Below are 11,541 nucleotides of genomic sequence, written 5' to 3' on the forward strand. Positions count from 1 at the left end.
CAGGTCCCCCTGTCGCCTTGGGGTCCGCAGTGCTCGATACACAGCTGATGGGTAAAGTGAGTCCCTGGCCACTTCGCAGCCACCTCCTTTTCTCCCGATGAAGTTCTTTTTGGTCCTGGTCTCTTTGTGATGCCTCCTATCACAAAGGTCAGATGCCCACTGAGATGCCCCCTGGAGATGCTGGGTGGCACTGGGCCACCATCACCTCTCCAGCATTCCTGGAATGAAAGAGGCCAGCCCTGGGTCCAGGCTGGGCTTCCGCTGCCTTCTTCTGGGCTGTGGGGGCTTTGAGCTCTGGGCCTTGTCCTACACGGAGTGGGGGTGGGAGGCCAGGCAAGTACAGAACACACAGCAGATGGAGCTGTTGTGCCTCTGCACGCTTCAGGCACGGGCCACTGGGGAGACCTGGGGAGGGAAGCCCTGCCTCCTCCTTGACAGCTTAAAGGCCCTGCCTCGCTCTCCTTGGCCTGGGCCACTGGACAGTGCCGGTGCCTTAGTTTAGATGATGGGAGGTTCCTGCCAGTGACTTAAGACTAGAGGGAGGGGCTCTCAGAAGCAGGGCAGGTCAGAACCCCAGCCGACTGCGGTGGCAGGAGCAGAGGGCCAGAGTGTCACTGGTGTTCACACGGATGGCCATGATGCCCTGTCACGTGCCCTCAGCGGTCTGTTTGGTGGCCTGTGGTTCCTGCCTATTTCCCTTTGGACTCCCTAGATCAGTGATGGTGAACCTTTTGAGCTCGGCGTGTCAGCATTTTGAAAAACCCTAACTTAACTCTGGTGTCGTGTCACATATAGAAATTTTTTGATATTTGCAACCATAGTAAAACAAAGACTTATATTTTTGATATTCATTTTATATATTTAAATGCCATTTAAAAAAGAAAAATCAACCAAAAAATGAGTTCGCATGTCACCTCTGACACGCGTGTCATAGGTTTGCCATCACTGCCCTAGATTCTGTGAGGGCCCATCTCCTGCCCCAGGCAGTCCGAGCCCAGGCCTGCTGTGGGCAACCTGGAATGGTCACAGCAGACGAGGGAGGGAAGAAGGAGCAAACACGCTGCTGGCAGACCTCTCTGTGGCATGTGGGGGATTTAAGGCTGTTTCCAGCTGAGTTGCCACAGTCCAAAGCGGTGTGGGCAGACTTCCTCATGCCTCTCCGGTTGGCGCTCTGTTCCTGGCCCACTTGCTCCAACACTCATCACCTTGCGTTGGTTACACATCTGCCTTCTTCCTCTGCTTGTGGGTGTTTGGAGGGCAACTTGTACTTCCTCAATCTGGGCCTCGGCTCCCCCATCTTTAAACAAGAAATTAGGTAAGACTATCCCAATGCTGGGTCCACAGATCATTCTATGGGTTGGTTCAGGCATTCGACCAATTAGCCAGCCTTCTTGGCAGGCTCCACCTGTGTAAAAAAACATGGGGAAACTGAGGCCCAGGGAGAGGAAAGCTGACCTGCCTGAGGTCAGACAGAGCCAGTGCCCGGGAGGGAGGAGCATTCATATTGCGCAGGACTCCTGTCCTTGCAGAATGCGTGTCTGTTCTTGACCAGAGCCTCGTCTCTTGCACATAAGCATTTGTTTGCAGGTCAATACCCACCAACAACCGGGAGGGATATGCAGACTCTAGCAGAGGCCCCAGGCGTTCCTAGACATGCCCGAAATACAGGCAGCCACCTCCAGGGGTGCCCAGAGTCAGGGAGGGGCGAGGAGCCGGCCTGCGCACCTCCACCCTGTTGTCCCATTCAGGATCTAGAACCCCCACCGAACCCTCTAGGTCAGTGGTGGTGAACCTACGACAGGCGTGTCAGAAGTGACGTGCGAACTCATTTTTTGGTTGAATTTTCTTTGTTAAATGGCATTTAAATATATAAAATAAATATCAAAAATATAAATCTTTGTTTTACTATGGTTGCAAATATCAAAAAATTTCTATATGTGACACGGCACCAGAGTTAAGTTAGGGTTTTTCAAAATGCTGACACGCCGAGCTCAAAAGGTTCGCCATCAGTGCTCTAGGACTTAGTACTGACATCACCTCTCTCCCTTCTTTTTTTTTTTTTTTTATTTAAATATATTTTATTGATTTTTTACAGAGAGGAAGGGAGAGAGATAGAGAGTTAGAAACATCGATGAGAGAGAAACATTGATCAGCTGCCTCCTGCACATCTCCCACTGGGGATGTGCCCGCAACCCAGGTACATGCCCTTGACCGGAATCGAACCCGGGACCCCTCAGTCCGCAGGCCGACGCTCTATCCACTGAGCCAAACCGGTTTCGGCATCTCTCTTCTTACTATAGTAAAATGGGCATCGTTGTTGAACAAAGGAATAAATAAACCTCACTTTCCCATCTCTGAGCCAAGGTTGGACCAGAATTAACAAGAAGCTCCCACTAGCTGCAGCTCTGCCATCTTCACCATGGCCGCGGGGGGACGATTCTGTCAGGCCCCCAGCCCCCCGGCTGTTTGACGCGGCCGGCCCTCTCTTTGTCCCCACTGGGATAAGGGTGTCTCTGAGGGCAGGGGTTGTGCCCACACTCACTGGTGTCAGTCTATGGACAGTGTGTGGGGGTCTCACCATGGCCCACTGGGGCTTTCCCTGGCTATACCAGTACCTCCAGTGCCCCCTCTGACGGCAGCCATGCCTGTCTGCCCTCTGCAGGCTTCCACTTCCTTTCCTGTCCCAGGGCTTCTCCAATGCTGTGACGTGAGGCACCTGAACACCTGTCTCTCACGCAGCACTGACAGCTCTGAAGTGCAGGACAGTTAGGGGCTCTTCGGGCAGCCCTCCACCGCAGGGTGGGGTGGGGGCAGAGGCAGATACAGTCCCAGAAGCCTCTAGAAGAACAGAGACCACCTCTACAGTACACTCTTAATTTGACTTGCTTTCCTCCACTTCACTCCCCCAGCCCCTCTCCAGCTCTGAGCTCCCCTCCCCTCTGCCCGAAACCACACCCACCGAGGCTGGCTGAGGCCCCGCCCTTACTGGGACTCCAGGCTGAGACATGAGCCCTGGGAGCTGGTCAGGGCCAGAGGCAGGAGGGCACAGGGCTCAGGTGGTGGGCTGCGGCCAAGGAGGGCTTCCTGGGTGCCAAGTGGGATCTCTGGCAAGGCAGCAGCACTAGCACGGAGCCAGGAGGAGAAGTGTCAAGGCGAGCACAGCCGGACAAGAGCGTTCCTCAGGGACAGCTCGGGACCACTCTGGTTAACCCAGGGCTCTGCTTAACCCAGGGCTCTGTTTAACCCAGGGCTCTCCATCTATGGACACCATGGCCTGGACACTGCTTGGTTGTGCAGGGGCTGTCCTGTGCACTGTAGTATCTCTGGTCTCTACCCACCAGATGCCAGGGGCGCCCTCTAAGCCAAGACAAACAGAAAGATCTCCCGACATTGCCCGATGTCCCCTGGGGGCAGAGTGGGCCCAGATGAGAACCCCTGGGTTAATCAGAGATGATTCAAGGAATACCCCAATGGGTGATTGGGAAGCTATCCACTAGAGACAGTGGCTAAACCTGTGTAACCTGGGAGTACCTCAGTTTCATCATCTGTAAAATGGGGCTGATGGTAATGGAACCCCCCTCTGGGTTTGCAATAGGAGATGACACTTGTCGGGACATACATGACAGAGCCTGGCACCTGTAAGGCCATGTGTGACCCCTCATTATTTGTCTCTCAAGAAGAAAGGACCCTAAGGCAAAATAGGAGGGTGGGTGACTCCTTGAGCAGGGTGGGGAATGCCCAGCCCAAGGGCCATGTAAGGCCCAGGAAATCATTTGGTCTGGCCTGCCAGGGCATTAGGGATGCGTTAATGAAATGTTTGACCAAATATAGCAGGCTAATTTTTAAGTTGATAATTTTGTATGGCCCACAAATTATGTTATAAATATCCAAATGGGGAGGGTGGGTGCCGGTAGTGACGTAGCCAGGCCGAGCCAGCGCTGCGGACGGAGTGCAGGCTCTCCGTGGCGTCGGTGCCTGTCAGCCGGTGCCGCCTACGTCCCGAGTTTGGAGCCCTGCGCGGACCCTGCTGCCGGGCACTGACATGTCTGCCATCGGCCATGCGGCCGCGCCGGCGGAAGAAAACAGCCCAAAGATGAGAGTCATTCGCGTGGGTACCCGCAAGAGCCAGCTGGCGCACATACAGACGGACAGTGTGGTGGCAATGCTGAAAACCTTAAACCCAGGCCTGCAGTTTGAAATCATTGCTATGTCCACCACAGGGGACAAGATTCTTGATACTGCACTCTCTAAGATTGGAGAGAAGAGCCTGTTTACCAAGGAGCTGGAGCACGCGTTAGAGAAGAATGAAGTGGACCTGGTCGTTCACTCCCTGAAGGACCTGCCCACTGTGCTTCCTCCAGGCTTCACCATTGGAGCCGTCTGCAAGCGAGAGAACCCCTATGATGCTGTTGTCTTTCACCCAAAATGTGTTGGGAAGACCCTAGAGACCTTGCCAGAGAAGAGTGTGGTGGGAACCAGCTCCCTGCGAAGAGCGGCCCAGCTGCAGAGAAAGTTCCCACATCTGCAGTTCAAGAGCATCCGGGGAAACCTCAACACTCGGCTTCAGAAGCTGGACGAGCTGCAGGAGTTCAGTGCCATCATCTTGGCTGCCACAGGCCTGCAGCTCCTGGGCTGGCAGAACCGAGTGGGGCAGATCCTGTACCCCGAGGAATGCATGTATGCTGTGGGTCAGGGGACCCTGGGTGTGGAAGTGCGAGCCAAGGACCAGGACATCATGTTGCACCATCCTGAGACCCTGCTTTGCTGCATTGCCGAACGAGCCTTCCTAAAGCACCTGCTGTACCTGACTGGAGGAGTCTGGAGTCTGGATGGCTCGGAGAGCATGCAAGAGACCATGCAGGCCGCCATCCACGTCCCTGCCCAGCATGAAGATGGCCCTGAAGATGACCCACAGTTGGTGGGCATCACTGCCCAGAACATTCCACAAGCAGCCCGGCTGGCTGCTGAGAACCTGGGCACCAGCCTGGCCAATTTGTTGCTGAACAAAGGAGCCAAGAACATCTTGGATGTCGCACGGCAGCTTAATGATGCCCACTGACTGGTCTGTGATGGGCTGCTGCTGCCCAGTGCTGGCACCCTAGGCCTCAGGGGCCTGAACTGCAGGGTCAGACTTCCAGGGATGGCCTTGCCTGCTCAGTAGGTGGAGCCTCATCTCTTTAGAGCCCAAGCCTTTGAAATGTAATCAACTCTACTAATAAACCAGCTCTGGAGGTACCTTTGTTTTGGTGGGCTTGCAGGGAAGAGGACAAACAAAACCCTTTACTCCTTCAGAGGCTGGGAACTGCCCAGAGCGCTTCTGGAACCTCCTTGTTTCTGCCTCCATCATTCTCATTTCACCTCCAACAGCAAATTGTCTCCCAAGGACATTAAATTAAAATAAATAAATAAATAAATAGATAGATAAATAAATAAATATCCAGATGGGCCTGGCCGGTGTGGCTCAGTGGTTGAGCATCAATCTATAAACCAAGAGGTCACAGTTCGATTCCCCATCAGGGCACATGCCCAGGTTGTAGGTTCAATCCCCGATCTTGCAGGAGGCAGCCGATCAAGGATTCTCTCTCATCACTGACGTTTCTATTGCTCTCTCTCCCTCTCCCTTCCTCTGTAAAATCAATAAAAAAAAATATTTAAAAAGAAAATATCCAAATGGCCCTTGGCAGAAAAAAGTTTCCCCGCCCCAGCGTTAGGTGATCTTGGTCTTTCTTTACTGATTTCCCAGCCTAAAGAAAATGTGTAGACAGAGTTAGTAAACTCTCAACAAAGAACCATGGCAGGCCAGCCCATAGGGGGCTAAGATTCTAGCACCCAATTCCAATGTGTGGCGGGGGTTCCCTCACCAACAAGCAATGTGTGGACAGCAGCTGGGTGTCCTGCAACTCAGCTCAATTCTGACACTGAACCTGGAAATAGCACCAAATTAAGCGCCCAGTCCAACGAGACTGCCCTCCACATCAGATGCCAACCAGCCCAGATGTTACCTGTGCTCTGATTGAGCGGCTAGAGATCAGAGCTTTATGGATGCCACCACCACCCTGGGTTCCATAAACTTGCTGAAGTGACTCACACAACTCAGAAAACCCTTCTACTCACTAGATTACCGATTCATGGCAAAGGATATAATATGAATCAACAGCAGAAGAAGAGATGCATAGGGTGAGGTCCCCACAAAGGGGCTCCGTCCTGGAGGAGCTGGGCCCAGGTGGTGGCCCGAGGAAGCGTTCTGGGTCCCCAGCCTGCAAACTCTCCGAAGCCCCCGGGTGGGCTCTCATGGAGGCTTTATCGCACAGTCCTGCCTGAAGGAATCATTGGCCGCTGGTGACTGATTCAACCCCAGCCTCCTGCTCCCCAGGAATCGGGTGGGACTGAAAGTTCCAGCCCCAGTTCAAAGGCCAACCAGCCCCCCTTAGGTGCTTTCCAAACGTCACTCATTAGCGTAGCAAACCCAGTTGTGGGAAGGGGCCTGTTATGAATAATGAGACCATCTCATCTTTATGACTTGGGCCTTTTCAGGAACTGAGGGAGGAGGAGACACTAAGTATTAGAGCCAAAGATGCTCCCACTGCTCTCATCACTCAGGGCGTTCCAGGGGTTTGGGGAGCTGCGAGCCAGGAGCCACGAGGGAAGGCTGAATAAACATGGAGAAAATATTGTGGTTACCTGAATGAACAAATACATATTTCTTATAAGTCACAATATTTCAGGGGTGGTGAGAGGCAGGACCCCTCCTGCAAGCCTGGCTGCAAGCAGAAAGCACCCACATCCAGGGCTTCTTGGATGTCAGGGGCTCCTGCTTCCCTGGCCAGCCCACGCAGCGGCCTGCTCCCCACCATCACCGGGGCTTATGTGGCTCTGTCTCCATGCCCCCAGGCTCCTGGCATGAACACAGCTGCTCTCTTTCACTGACCCCCGACCCCCAAAGCATGCTAACTATAGATGTTTTTTTTTTTAAAAAAAAGGAACAATAGAGCAAAATGGAGTCATTTTTGCTAAGCCACCATCACCAAACCAATACTTAGTACCTAACTCAATGGTGGCTGAATTTTAAGGCAGTCAGTCTAGAACTCCCTGGTCGCTCTAGTGAGGGAATCTGCCTGATAAAATCCCCTCCTTTCCCCTGGGGAAAGGTCTCACGGCCTGAAATAATCCTCTCCATTCGCTTCTTAGTCCCACCTCTTTCTGCCCATGAAAACCTTCCCTGTACAATCCCTCAGAGCATCCTTCCAGTTGCTAGAAGGGCTGCTGCCCCGTCATGAATTGTTTAATAAAGCCAATTAGATCTTTTTCTTTTCTTTTTAGGCCAACTTGATCTTGACATTTACTCCATTGAATCTTGTTCTTCAACACAAGGCAGGTGAAGATAGGAGTTTGCTGAAGTCTGGGACACGGTGCGTAATGGACCCGTGGAGCTGGAAACGATCCTAGCGGGATGTCCACACAGGGGTTAGAAAGAAGGGCCTAGATCCGCCCGCTTCCAGAGGCCCCTTTCTTCCCAGATCCCCTTTCCGTCTGGCTGTGAACTCTGGCTCCTCACACTTCTCTCCCAGCTTTCCTGAAGGTTAAAAATCCTGGTTTTTAAAATGCAGGACAATTTCTCTCCCGTGTGTGTCTGGTCCCCCTGCCCCCAGGTGTGAGGCGAGGGATTAGTGGAGAGTTTGCCTTTCATGGTGAAATGGTTACTTAACGGTGGTATCCCAAAGAGGCAGATCTCTCTCTCTCTCTCTCTTTCTCTCTCTCCCCCTCCCCCCCCCTCCCTCCCTCCTTCAGAAGAATTCTGCCTTCCTCCTTGAGCCTTGCCCAAGTGGTTCCAATTATAGCCTGTATTTTATTTTTTTATGTGTTTTTATTGATTTCAGAGAGGACGGGAGAGGGAGAGAGAAATAGAAACATCAATGATGAGAGAGAATCATTGGTTGGCTGACTCCTGCACGCCCCACAAGAAATTGAGCCGGAAGCCCAGGCATGTGCCCAGACAGAGAATCGAACCGTGACCTCCTGGTTCACAGGTTGATGCTCAACCACTGAGCCACATCAGCCACTCTAGCCTGTATTTTAAAAATAACACAACTCTCATTAAAGAAACATCCACATGTACCGATATGAAGGAGATGGAGCTGCCCACTACGTGGGGAAGAGCTCTGAGAAGAGCAGGGTGGGGTCTGCGGCTCAGGCCCGCTCGTGGCTGTGACTGGGACAGGCCAGCCTCATGTCCCTGCGTTCTGGATGCTGACATCGGAAGGGCTAGAGACCGCCCAGCAAAGAAGGCGAAGACAGCAGCATGGGGCCCGTCCTCAGAACATGGCTCTGAGCTCCCCCAGGCCCAGAGCAACAGAAAGCTTCCCCCTTTCCTGCCCTCCCCTGCTCCCTAACCACCTGCCTGCCCCACCCTTTCCTTCCCCACTCCCCCCACAGGGCAGGGCTGTATGGACAGTCAGGCTCTGGGTGAGTACCACTCAGGCCTCGGCGCCTTTCTTGCTGAGGGAGAGACACTGAGTGGTGGTTTCTCCCAGGTCCAGGGTTTCGAGTCTCTGTTGGCAACTATCACACGTGAAAGCTTTTGTTCGGGGGGTTAATCTGTCAAATGGGTATAAGCTGATGGCGTTGAAGCTGCTTCACCCTGATCCAGTGCATATGTGCTCAAATACATTACAGACCCACAGCTGAGACAAAAGCGCTGTGAGACAAACTTACCCTTATGGTGTTGAGGATATCTGATATCTTAATTTCATTCTACTCCATTTCATATTATTATTTTTTCATTAGAGAGAGAGCGAGCGAGAGAGAGAGAGAGAGAGAGAGATATCAAGCTGTTACCTCCCGTATGCACCCCTACTGGGGATTGAACCCAAAACCTGGTATGTATCCTGACTGGGAATCGAACCTGCCATCTTTCGGTTGTGCGGGACAACGCTCAGCCAAGTGAGCCACACTGGCAGGGCCATTTCATTTTTGTGTGTGTTTTGTTAATCCTCAGCCGAGAATATTTTTCCCATTGATTTTAGAGAGAGTGGAAGGGGAGAGACAGAGAGAGGGAGAAACATTGATGTAGAGAGACAAATCGATTGGTTGCCTCCTGCACACGCCTGACCGGAGCCAGGGATCCAGCCTGCAATGAAGGTACGTGCCCAGGTTTCAGGTTCAATCCCCAGTAGGGGTGCATACGGGAGGTAACAGATCTCTCTCTCTCTAATGAAAAAAAGAAGAATGAAATGGAGTAGAATGAAATTAAGATATCAGATATCCTCAACACCATAAGGGTAAGTTTGTCTCACAGCGCTTTTGTCTCAGCTGTGGGTCTGTAATGTATTTGAGCACATATGCACTGGATCAGGGTGAAGCAGCTTCAACGCCATCAGCTTACGCCCATTTGACAGATCAACCCCCGAACAAAAGCTTTCACGTGTGATATTTGCCAACGGAGACTCAAAACCCTGGACCTGGGAGAAACCACCATTCAGTGCCTCTCCCTCGCAAGAAAGGCGCCGAGGCCTGAGTGGCACTCACCCGGCCCGCACAGAGCCTGACTGTCCATACAGCACTGCCCTGTCGGGTGGCAGCCCTGTGGGGGGAGTGGGGAAGGAAGGGGTGGGGCAGGCAGGTGGTTAGGGGAGGAGGGCGGGAGAGGGGAGTCTTTCTGTTGCTCTGGGCCTGGGGGAGCTCAGAGCCATGTTCTGAGGACGGGCCCCATGCTGCCTGCTATGCCTTCTAGCTGGGCGGTCTCTAGCCCTTCCGATGTCAGCATCCAGAACGCAGGGACGTGAGGCTGGCCTGTCCCAGTCACTCAGCCACGAGCAGGCCTGAGCCGCAGACCCCACCCTGCTCTTCTCAGAGCTCTTCCCCACGTAGTGGGCAGCTCCATCTCCTTCATATCGGTACATGTGGACGCCATCCCATTCCCACCGCTGCAGCACTGGCATTCTCAGCTGGGAAACGGGCGTGGGGGGCCTTGCTAGAAGGCACTGAAGTTGTCAGGGATGAAGGGGAGCCCGGGGCAGGCGAGAGCTGCTCAAAAGCAGCAGGATGGCCCTAGCTGGTTTGGCTCAGTGGATAGAGCCACGGCCTGAGGACTGAAAGGCCTGGGTTCGATTCCCATCAGGGCAAATGCCCAGGTTGTGGGCTTGATCCCCAGTAGGGGGCATGCAGGAGGCAGCCGATCAATGATTCTCTCTCATCATTAATGTTTCTATCTCCCTCTCCCGTCCTCTCTGAAATCAATACAAATATATTTTTTAAAAAGCAGCAGGACGGCCAGGCGGCTGATGAGGCGGCTGTGTCCAGCAGAGGGAGATGACAGCGCTTGGCCCTGGCCCGTGTGCTCTCCTGCCCCTGCTCCAGTAGGGCCTCTGCCCAAGAGGGTTTGAGACCGGAGAACATGGGCCTGTTTTTCAGAGCATATGCCGGGGTGAAGCCCCCTTGCATGAGAGGGCAGAGCCTCAGGGGGTGGGGGGGGTCAAGAATGGCATTCCAGCCCTGACTCCAGGGGGTCCAGGTAAAGATGCCTGAGCTCAGAGTCACAGCCTCAAATACACTCTTGAGGGGCAGGGTCCATGTCTCTGCTCTCTCCCTTCCCAAGGACCCACAGCCCTGCCCACCCCGCTTACCCCTCGGTGCACCATCATCTGAGAGCCTGGGGCACGCTCCTCCCCACCACACATTAGCCAGGCGGTGGCTAATGCTTCAGCAGCTGCTCGCCTCACTAATGGCGGGGGAACCGACCATCCACCACCCCCCCTCCCCCCCCTGGCTGAGTGCTCTGCCTGCCCACCTCTGCCCAGCTTGGGCAAGAAGCCCGGCGCTGCCCCACAGCCACGCTCACCACACTGCCCTCGGCTCCCGCTCCCGTTTGCCCTCTGTCAAGGGCGTGGGCCTCTGCTGTGGGGCTGGCATTTTATTTGGCTCATAATTGCACCTGGTCCCTGTGTGAGAAGCCGGGGAAGCACAGAGCTGCCTCATTTCACTTGGGGAGCCAGTCAAACTCCGAAGTGAATGCTGCTTGGGAAGAAGCCCGGTGCCCTGAGGTTGAGGGGCGGAGACGGGCTGCTGGGCCTGGAGACCCTCCTCTGGTACTGGTGCCCCCGGACTGCCGGGCCCCTGCCAGCTCAGCCATGCCTTCTGCCACCACCGCCCCAGCCTCAGTGGTGCTGTCCCTCCACACTGTGCCTGGCCGGTACCCAGGCCGGAGAACAGGTGGGCTATGTGGGTCTCAGAGCCCATCAGCCTGTCACCCCCTACAAAAGTGCCTTTGCTTTTGAGGCTGAAATCATTCTAACACGAGCTCCTACACCACCTACCAGGAGGTTATGGACTCTGGAGAATACCTGCCCCACCCCTGCCACCGTTTTCTCTGAGTATTTCCAGAAAACTGTCTCCTAGTAAGGCCCTTCCTCCAGCCTCTGCTCCGCCCCTTACCAATGATCACGCGAGACGGCCACGTGCCCACTTGTGTGGGCATAGCTCTCTCCACTGAGGACCACAAATGCCCCCACTTGCTCTAGAAAGGGAATGAGATCCCTGATTGGC

At 54.0% G+C, this 11,541-nt stretch overlaps 1 pseudogene; it reads left to right on the plus strand.

Annotated features, from left to right (window-relative positions):
• Positions 1-4,042: 4,042 nt before the first annotated feature.
• On the plus strand, positions 4,043-5,059 carry LOC139015743 (porphobilinogen deaminase pseudogene; annotated as a pseudogene).
• Positions 5,060-11,541: the final 6,482 nt, after the last annotated feature.

This window comes from Myotis yumanensis, unplaced genomic scaffold, assembly GCF_028538775.1.
Source record: "Myotis yumanensis isolate MYYU_CA2020_CCGP unplaced genomic scaffold, mMyoYum1.0.hap1 SCAF_8, whole genome shotgun sequence".
In the NCBI taxonomy this organism is placed as follows: domain Eukaryota; kingdom Metazoa; phylum Chordata; class Mammalia; order Chiroptera; family Vespertilionidae; genus Myotis; species Myotis yumanensis.